Source organism: Vidua macroura, chromosome 17 (assembly GCF_024509145.1).
Source record: "Vidua macroura isolate BioBank_ID:100142 chromosome 17, ASM2450914v1, whole genome shotgun sequence".
Lineage (NCBI taxonomy): Eukaryota > Metazoa > Chordata > Aves > Passeriformes > Viduidae > Vidua > Vidua macroura.
Window position 1 is genome coordinate 14,740,459 of NC_071587.1, and position 9,846 is coordinate 14,750,304.

Sequence of the window (9,846 nt, forward strand, 5' to 3'; positions counted from 1 at the left end):
CCCAGAGCCGCCATCGTGTCCCGTCCCCACAGCCGCCATCGTGTCCTGTCCCTAGAGCTGCCATCGTGTCCTGTCCCTCAGAGCTACCATCGTGTCCTGTCCCCAGAGCCGCCATCGTGTCCCGTCCCCAGAGCCGCCATCGTGTCCTGTCCCTCAGAGCTGCCATCGTGTCCTGTCCCTCAGAGCTACCATTGTGTCCTGTCCCCAGAGCCGCCATCGTGTCCCGTCCCCAGAGCCGCCATCGTGTCCTGTCCCTCAGAGCTGCCATCGTGTCCTGTCCCCAGAGCCGCCATCGTGTCCTGTCCCCAGAGCCGCCATCGTGTCCCGTCCCCAGAGCCGCCATCGTGTCCTGTCCCTCAGAGCTACCATTGTGTCCTGTCCCTCAGATCCACCATCGTGTCCTGTCCCCAGAGAAGCCATCATGTCCTGTCCCTCAGATCCACCATCGTGTCCTGTCCCCAGAGAAGCCATCGTGTCCTGTCCCCAGAGCTGCCATCGTGTCCTGTCCCTCAGAGCCACCATCGTGTCCTGTCCCTCAGAGCTGCCATCGTGTCCTGTCCCCAGAGAAGCCATCGTGTCCTGTCCCCCAGAGCTGCCATCGCGCCCGGTCCCCAGAGCTGCCATCGTGTCCTGTCCCTCAGAGCTGCCATTGTGCCCTGTCCCTCAGAGCCATCATCCATCCATCCACCATCCATCCATCCATCCATCATCCATCCATCATCCATCCATGGATCCATCCATCCATCATCCATCCATCCATCCATCCATCCATCCACCATCCATCCATCCATCCATCATCCATCCATCCATCCATCCATCCATCATCCATCCATGGATCCATCCATCCATCATCCATCCATCCATCCATCCATCCATCCACCATCCATCCATCCATCCATCATCCATCCATCATCCATCCATCCATCCATCCATCATCCATCCATGGATCCATCCATCCATCCATCCATCATCCATCCATGGATCCATGGATCCATCCATCATCCATCCATGGATCCATGGATCCATCCATCCATCCATCATCCATCCATCCATCCATCCATCCATCATCCATCCATGGATCCATCGCACGCATTTCTTTGATTTCTGGTTTGACTAGCTCAGGAAATAAAAGGGGAGCTGTACAAACACACTTATTGAACACCTCAGATTGTTTTAAAGGCCCTCTGAAATATCAGCTGTGAACTTAGTCAAATGAAATTTCAGATTTATGACAGAGACACTGACACTCATTTACTTAAAAGTGAAAGCCACCTGAATAGGTATGAACATGCCTGTAGTTTAAAAACCAGGGCAGTAGCTGTTTTTCTCCGTGTTACTGGCAGGGCAGAGCTGGAGAATGTCTGGTTTCATGTTGACAGACTGAAACTACACCTCCTTTGCTCATCTGATGTGGTTTTGTTGTGACCTACTTAGATAGTCTTACCGCAGTTCTGACCAAGGTGGTTTTTTCCCACACCGGCTAATTTCCGATGATCTGCAGTTTGCTAGTCCCATCTGCTTTAACTCATTCTCTGCATCCCAGTAGCATTTGGGACAGAGTTCATGGCTTCAGCCGAGGCACAGCTCATGGGGTGACTCAGAGCTCACAGGTGCCAGTGAAAAATGAGACTGGCACTTTGCAAAGTGGTACAAGCTGGTTTCCAGAGTCATATGCACATCTTCCTCCACTTGGAAACAGCAGGGCTGCAGGCCTCCAACACATCAGGAACTCAGGCACTTCTGCTTTTTGATCTCAGTTTTCATTGTATACTGGAGTAGAGATTTTGAACAACACTTCATCCATAAATAATGAAGCTTGATCCAGAATGAGATGCACTTAAGCTGATGAAACACAGGAAATTTCCTAGTGAATACTGTCTTCCTTTTTTCTGTGAAAACGAAAATTCAGAGTTTGCCAAGGATGGCTGGAAGTAGCTGGTCACTAAAAGGTGAATCATCTGTGTTTCCCCTGAGAACACCTCTAAGAAGAAATTAGAAATTAGTCTTCCGCAAATTTGCATGGTCTTAGCTCATAATAGCTTTTGGAGTTTTTCTTTGCTTTTCTGGGAAGCACAGTGAAAAAGCCAGAAGTTCTGCTGAAAGGGATTGAGGGAGAGTCGGTGGGACCGTGGCAGAGAAGGACAGCGGGGGCCATGTGCCTCTCTCCCCCATGCAGTACTGCTCGTGCTCTGGGTCCCAGGACAGGAAGAAGCTCCCCAGCTGTGCAGCCCAGTCCTCTTTGGCAGGTTGTTATCCTGTCCTCCTAGAAATAAGAGGAAAATATCATTGAAAGCACCTCTGGAGAGCTCCAGCCCATCCTCTATTTACAGCAGGTCCAGCTTCAAGGGCAGAGGATGTCTTGTCCAGAGAAATTTTGAAAATGTCTAAGGAATGGAATGTCTCTATGGATGGAGCTGCTCTGGGAGACCTGTCCTCGTGCTGCACCGCTCTCAGGGTGAAGAACACTTTCTGCTGTGCAGCTGGAAGCCCCTTAGTTGCACTTCATAGCTGGTGCCATGGCAGGCGTCTGCCCCTCCTCCCTTACAGCTGTGCCCACAATGATCTGAGGCAGGAGTAGCTGTGTCCATTCCTGGTGGTTTAAAATCCAGTCAGCCAAAGGTGGAAGAGCCATGGCAGCTGTGCTGGTCAGGGAAAAGGGCATGGCTGGAGTCCTGTGTGATCTTCACCAGTGGCAAAGGGCTGCTGCCCTTGTCACCAGAGCAGTGTTTGGTTCTGTACCAGGCTGGTGCAGAACAAGGAAATTCTCTTAAAATTCTCTTTCCCAGTCATGTGAGTTGTTTGGCACAATGGGTAGGTCATCTGGCCTAAGAAAGAAGGCCAGAAATCGTACTGGTTTGCTTTTTCTTTGCTTTTGTTTTGTTTGGGTTTTTTTTGGTTTTGGCCTTGGCCTCAGCCTCATTTTTTGGGTTGTTTTTGTTCCTTGAATCTTTCAACTGGTGTGATCAGAAAGCTCCACACTTGTTTTGTTTTACTGGCCTTTTAGCTGTCATGTGCTTTTAATCACGAGGGACTGGTGCAGAAAAGGGATGAGTACAGATGTAACTCTTCAGGAGGTGACTGACCTTGGCCTCACTGTGCCTGCTGGCCCTGGCCAAAAGGAAACCACAGATGGGGTTTGGGAGCCACGGGAAGGATTCAGGAAGGGATGTGGAAGGGAGGAAGATTTAGCCAGGAAAGTAGAGGCCTGGCAACATAAACACAAACCCAGGACTGAACCTCACAAAGGCCAGGATCTGAAGGAAAAAAATAAAAACAGGAAAAGGGAAAAAGGTAGATGGAGAACAAGAGTCCCAGGGTGCATCAGAGAGGGGAGCATCAGAGCAGTTGGAGGCAACAAGGGCTGTTGGGTCAGGCTGCTGTGTGAGAACAGGAAATTGCATCAAGCAGCACATAGCAGTCTGTCAGCTACTCTGAACTGTCTTCTTCCCACTGAGCTGCAGTGCTGCGCTCAGCACAGCACGCTCTGGGTGAGGCAATCACAGGTGATACGAAATTATAACGTCTCAAGTGTTCTGTGCGAAGAGATGGTGATTTTCATGTCTCATCTCTGACTCACCAGCAGGAAATAATACCACTGCTTGTTTGGCCTGTTGTTTGCAGTGGGAAGGGGCCAGTCCGTGTTGCTGCCACTGAGGTAACCAAGCCAAGCACCGCTCCACCATCGCAGTGCGCTTGGTGTTTCAAGGACTTGGTCATAAGGAAAGTAATAATTTTGGCAGGAGGCTGCTTCTCACTTGTGGTTTTCTGATGCACAGCTACTGAGCATCTGTTGATTAATTCATGCACTGAATGTTGCTTTTAATAGATCACAGGAATTTCACAGTTGTTTAAGCTCATCTAAGATGATGTGGCTGTAGGTAACATAGTGTTTAGTTTTAATTCTTAAATTATGCAGAGCAGCCTAAATAGATAGCTCTGTAGAACATCGAGGGCAGGCACAGATTTTATAGTGACCAGCTGTAACCTTGTGCTGGAAATGTTGGGGAAGGTGCTAATTTACAGCCCAGGACTTTGTTCTCACTCAGGAGTGGAGTCTGTCAGCTCTAAAGGCCAAGGGCATGCCAGATTTACTCTGGGGAGTTGGTTTAGCCCTTATGATGGTCTTTGTCCTTGAAGATACGTGGGTTTGCCTTTTAGATTATCTAGAAACATGGGGATCTCAAGCATGGTGAAGTCACCCTTGAGTCAATTATCTCTGGAACAGTGCTGGACTTCTTCTGCAGTGGGGTGCAGCAACAGTGGGAGGAGGCTGCCAGATGGGAGGGAAGGTGGAAGAGCTTCAACCAGATTTACTGTAGAACTATCCTACAAGTGTCTAAATACATCAGTTCCCTTCCAAGCTTGGATGCATAGTAAAGATAAAATATTTCCTGGGTTGTGGAGAGGGATTCAGCTCTAAACTCACCTGAAGCCAGATCCTGATTCTGGCAGGGGAATATAGTATAGGCCAAAATCGAAACTGAGCCACTGTTTTCAAAGACAAAATCAGCAATACTGAGAACACCAAGATCAGCAGTGGCCTTACAATGGCCACAGCTGTGGGCTGTGTGTGAGGAGGGAATGCCTATGGCTATGGCACCACAGTACCAACAGGGCTTACAAAAGCCTTTGGGGGCTTCAGCATCACCCAGGATTGGCCCCATTGCAGCAGCTGAAGATCTTGGCAGGCTGGGATGTGGGTGCTGGAGAGCTGCATTGGCCTGAGAACAACCTCTGCCTGCATGGATCATCTCCTCTCGCTCCCCCTCTCAGCCTGAGACTGAAAAAGAGAGAACTGGCAGTACTTTCACAGGGCAGATGAACGATCTTGGTTATTAAACATTTCTTTATTACACAGGTGAAGGTTCAGCTGCCACTAAGGAGGCAGGGAAAGCATAACATGTGATTTGCTTTATTGCTTTGGGATAGATGAGAGAGATTCTCTTAGGCTGACTGAAGAAATGCTGAAAATTCTTTTAGACCCTTCACTGTACAGAGTTGTTTTTCCATTTCTTTATGTGCCCTAGCATGTACAACATTTTATTCTCTTGTTCTCTAGCTATATGCAGTAGGCATATGCCTGGGTGCATATATACACACAGACCTACATGTATAAACATAAATAATACATAGGCAGGCAAATTCCAGGCACTAGTTCTCAACAGATAATCTCTCCTGTAGCTTTGTAATCTCTTGTTTGAAACTATTGGATGCTTGGTTTGTTTGCTTTTCATTGCATGTTTAGTCTGGTTTTGACATGCTCAATCTGGAGCTTATCCAGGAGGAAGCAGTGACAATGGGAATCACGTTGCGTGGCTGCAGCCAATGCCCAGCAAGATGTAGCCAGGCACCAAAGGTTGTGATTCACCTGAAATGCAAAGGGGATCAGCTCTTGGAAACAGGGACCCAAAGGGCATTGGAGGGAGTGTCCCCAAGGACACTGCCACGTCACCTGCTGGCACTGCTAGCTGAGTGGCTCAATACCCAGGCTGGGGAGACTGAACTCCTCTGTTGCCTTGGGTGGGCGTGGGGTGAAGAGAACCTTGCTGAGGAGTGATGCCAACTTCTCCAGCCCTGGTTGCTTTTCAGGGAAATGCAGCTCTCCCGACCCCAACCTCATGTCTTCATTTTTGGCAGCAGAGGTTTGTTCCTGCTGGCCTGTGCCCTGCCACACACCAACAGCTGCATTGCCAGGCAGGCAGACACAGGACTGTCCCCGTGCACAGAGCTTGCTGGTTTGCCAACAGACAGGCTCTGCTGGCTGCATGGCTCAGACCCTGACAGGTATGGCCAGGAGGTGCAACCCCAGAGACAGGACATAGAGGAATTTTCCTCTCTTGTTTTTTGTTTTAAACACTGAATTTTTTTGACTGTGAACTCAGGCATTTCATGAATATCAGAGCTGGTGCTGTGCCGTGACTCATCGAGTCCCCTTTCCCAGCAGTGTGTGATGGGCCTTCTGTCTCACGACGTGACTCTCCCAGCACAAATGGGCTATGTTTAGTGACAAGCTTCGGCAGGAGGCTGTTGCTGTTTTACAAATGCCTAAACTGAGGCACAGAGAGGCTGGAGAAACGGGCCTAGAACAGACAGCAAGGCAACGGGTGAGCTGGGAAGCATCTCACAGCGTCTCTTCCACCTGCTTTCTGACCAACACTTTATCTTGAAACCCAAACACACTGGGGAAACCTGCTCCCACTTTTTTACCCCAATCTCCCAGTAAAGAGGTTTCGGTTTGTTTACAGGCACAGATGGCTCTCACTAACACCACTTACTTATCTGCCCATTCTGCACCCTGCAGGCAGGCAGCCAGCTGGGCTGGAGCCCAGCATGGGGCAGCTCCATGCTCCTGTCTCCTGCCAGTCCCAGGGACACAGCCACACTGCACAGGCTGGGGGTCCTGCAGGCCCCGAGTCTTCTTCCCAGCAGTGGCCAAGGGCTTCTGCACGCTCACGATATGAGATGTGAGAAGGCAGTGATGACTAATACCATCCTCTTCCATTTCTTCCCGAATGTCTTCCTCAAGTCAATCTACTTTCTTTTTCAAAGGGCTGTTGAATGCTTCATTTCGAACCAGCATTGCAAGTTTGAGCCTCCCCCACCCTGCCCCAGGTGTGGTTTCTGGAGTGTATTTATGTATTTGGTGCATGTGTATCCATCCCAGAATTTGATGGCACATTGCATGTGTGTGTGTGTAGGGCAATGACAGGGAAAGAAGACAAGAGCAATAGAAAGTGTCATTTGTAAATTAAGAAGAAAAAAAATAAAATAATCAAGAATGGGACAATCAATTATGGCCAGGCCAGAATTAGAATTTAAACAACCAAGTGCCCCCCTTTCCCATACCCAAAGCCAGTAGAGGCTGTAAGGAGGCATCTTGGGAGGCAAAGGGCAGGGTAAGCCTGGCTCCCAAAAGCCTCTCCAGCTGCCCCTCAGTATATAAAAATCATGGAAACTTCTGGTATCTGCAGCTTCCTCTGGCAGCCAGTGCCCACTGGACTGTGAGCACAGCCATCTCCTTTTCTGTTCGGGACCTGGTTGCCCCCAGATTCCTTGGACACGGGCCCATGTGCTGCCGGGAGCCGTGAGCGTCGTGTCCACGTTTGCCCTCGGTGGGCGGGCGGCAGCTGCTGCCCGGACGGGAGCCATTCGTCACCCAGGAGGTGAAACCCCAACACCATCTGCAGAAAGCTTGGCCTTGCCTGAGCCCTGCCTTCCTTCCTGCACAGCTCACCTCCTCACTGCCTGCCCTCTGCCCGGGGTTCGTCTGAATGCTGAACACCTGTTTGCTAAGGGCAGGGTTCAGTATTCTCTGGATTACATTCTTGTTGGTCTATGAATTGAAAGTTCTTCCTCTTTCCTTATTACAAACCATCCTGAAAGCCCTTCTGTCAATGGGAATTAACAAATCTTTGTGACAACTCTGATAAACAGAGTGTTTGGTTAGCTGGATTACATTTACTGGTGCCAGCTGCAAATGAGTCCAAGTATCTGTTGTACTGATGAGGTGCATCTGCTGTGACATGTCTACAAACAAATGGCAGTTGGAAAAGAGAGCAACTGTACAAACAACTGCATTTCTTGCTCACGGCAGTAGCCTGGAGCTGCTGGGCACTCCCAGGACTTGTCCCCTCTCGCTCACACGAGCATCTTGCTCTCAAGCTGCCTCCAGAATTGCCAGCCCTCACAGGAGGAAATGCAGGACCCTTCCAAGAAGGACGCCTGTGTTCTCTGCCCTTTGCCAGTAATGGGACAGCCTGGCAAAGGCAGCTGGGACACAGGGAGGCACATGGGGTGGCACTCCAAAGTGTGTGCCAGTGTGCACACGTATTTCCCAGCTGGTCTTGCTGGCCTCCAGCCCGCTCTGCTCAGTAGCCCTTGCTGCAGCTAGCCAGACACCTCTGCCCAGTGCCATTTAGCAGATTGTTGGGAATACAAGCAGGAAGACCTAGAATTTTTGGGAGGCTCCACTACCTTGTCCATGGTGCCTCTGCTGGGAGAGAGAAGTTTCACAGCTGAAATGATATAAGTATTCTGTTCAGTACCCAGCAAAGTCCGAGCAGAGAGAAAAATAATCACCTGAAAGTTCTGCTCGGCCTGGTACATCACACTCTGTCACATCTCCTTCCTGTCAGAGGCTGCTGCTGGTGGTCTTCATGGGCATTCTCTGAAGTGTAAGAAGTAAAAGAATGTTCTCCTGCTTCTGTTATCTCTGCAATCCCTCAACAGGACAGCAATTGCTTTGTTGATAAAACACAGCTCCTGTTCACACCTACTTCACAAATCACTTTTGACACACAACATGCAGGACCCATAGGACACAGAGCACATCCCCTCCCAGGGCCCTGTGGCCTGTCTTACCATGGATAGAGAACATGGTTCCATAGATAAGGGGAAAAATGCAGATTTTAGAGAGGTAAAGTGGAAAGGCAACAATGACAAAGATTTAATGCCACACAAGTGATAACTATCTCATAGGAAAAAGGGGATATATTATGAAAGAAAGAAAAGACAATGGAAGGAAAGCTATCTAGCTGTGGTGGGCTGGTAAATACACAGGCAGGTGCTTGTTCCCCTCCAGTCAGGTGGAGGAAAAGATCAGAAGGACCAAAGTGAGAAAGAAGGAATGTGCTGGGACAATGGCAGTTCAGTAAGTGAAGCAGAGCTGTACAAGCAAGAAAGCAAAATAAGGAATTCAGCCACCACTTTGCATCAGCAGGCAAGTGTTGGGCCGTTCCTAGGGAAGCTCATAAATGTTGCTTGGGAAGACAAACATCACAACCTTGAACATCCCTCTTTCCTCATCTCGTCCCTGCTTTTATTGCTGAGCATGATGTCCTGTGGTGTGGAATATCCTTTTGGTCATGCAGGGTCAGTTGTGTGTCCCCCCCCCAGTCTCTTACCTCCCCAGCCTACTCACTGTGGGGGCAGAGTTTGGAAAAGAAAAAGCCTTGATGCTGTGCCAGCCCTGCTGGACAGTGGGTAAAATAAGAATTTGGGGAGGCAGGTCTTCTGCTGATACTCCAATTAATTTCAGGTCTGAAAGAGGGTTGCTTAGTCTCAAGCATATAACATCACATCCCTCTGTCCCAGCAAAGCAGTGATGGCTCAAAGTGATCCATGCTATTCTAAACCCAGAAATCTGCAGCAGCAGGGGAAAACGTTAACAAAAAGGTGCTTGTTTAGTTTAAAATACCCTTACAAACTAAACAGCTTAAATCCAGGTTGTGTACAATGAACTGCACACTGTAAAAAAATATTTTTCTTGGTTTGTCTGAGAAAAATATGCTGATGGCAAGGCCAAGCCTGGTTTGTTGTTGTAACTAGGCACCGTTCTTAGCAAACTGCTAGCCTCAGTTGGCCATTGTGAATAACAAATGGAGGTTGCATAAGAAGAGAAACTCTGCTAACCTGGCTGAAACCTGCTGGTCGTGCAGGGAGCACCCTCACCCTGCTGAATCATGGGGTGGTGACTGTTTGGGGCCAGCAGTTAGGGCCAGCAGACCCATTAGGTGACCTTTGCTGGCCCTCACAGGCCGGTATTATCCTCTGTGAAACCCTGTAATGAGCCCCATAGCTTGTATTTCAGGATGTGTGGCTGACACTTAAATTCCATGGAATTACACTGCTTTAATAGGGTGACAGAAAGACATAAAAAACCTATCACTTCCACTTTTGCTCTTACAAAATTCAGCCTGACTTTCAGGCTGAGGTTACGCTATGTGGTCACTCAGGTTGTTTGTAGGAAGCAAGTCCTGGTGTCCTGGACAAATTCCAGTTTAGGTGATCCTATTCTGCTTTGCCACAGCTTCCCACCATTGCTGTACTGGCTGGTGATGCTCTGCC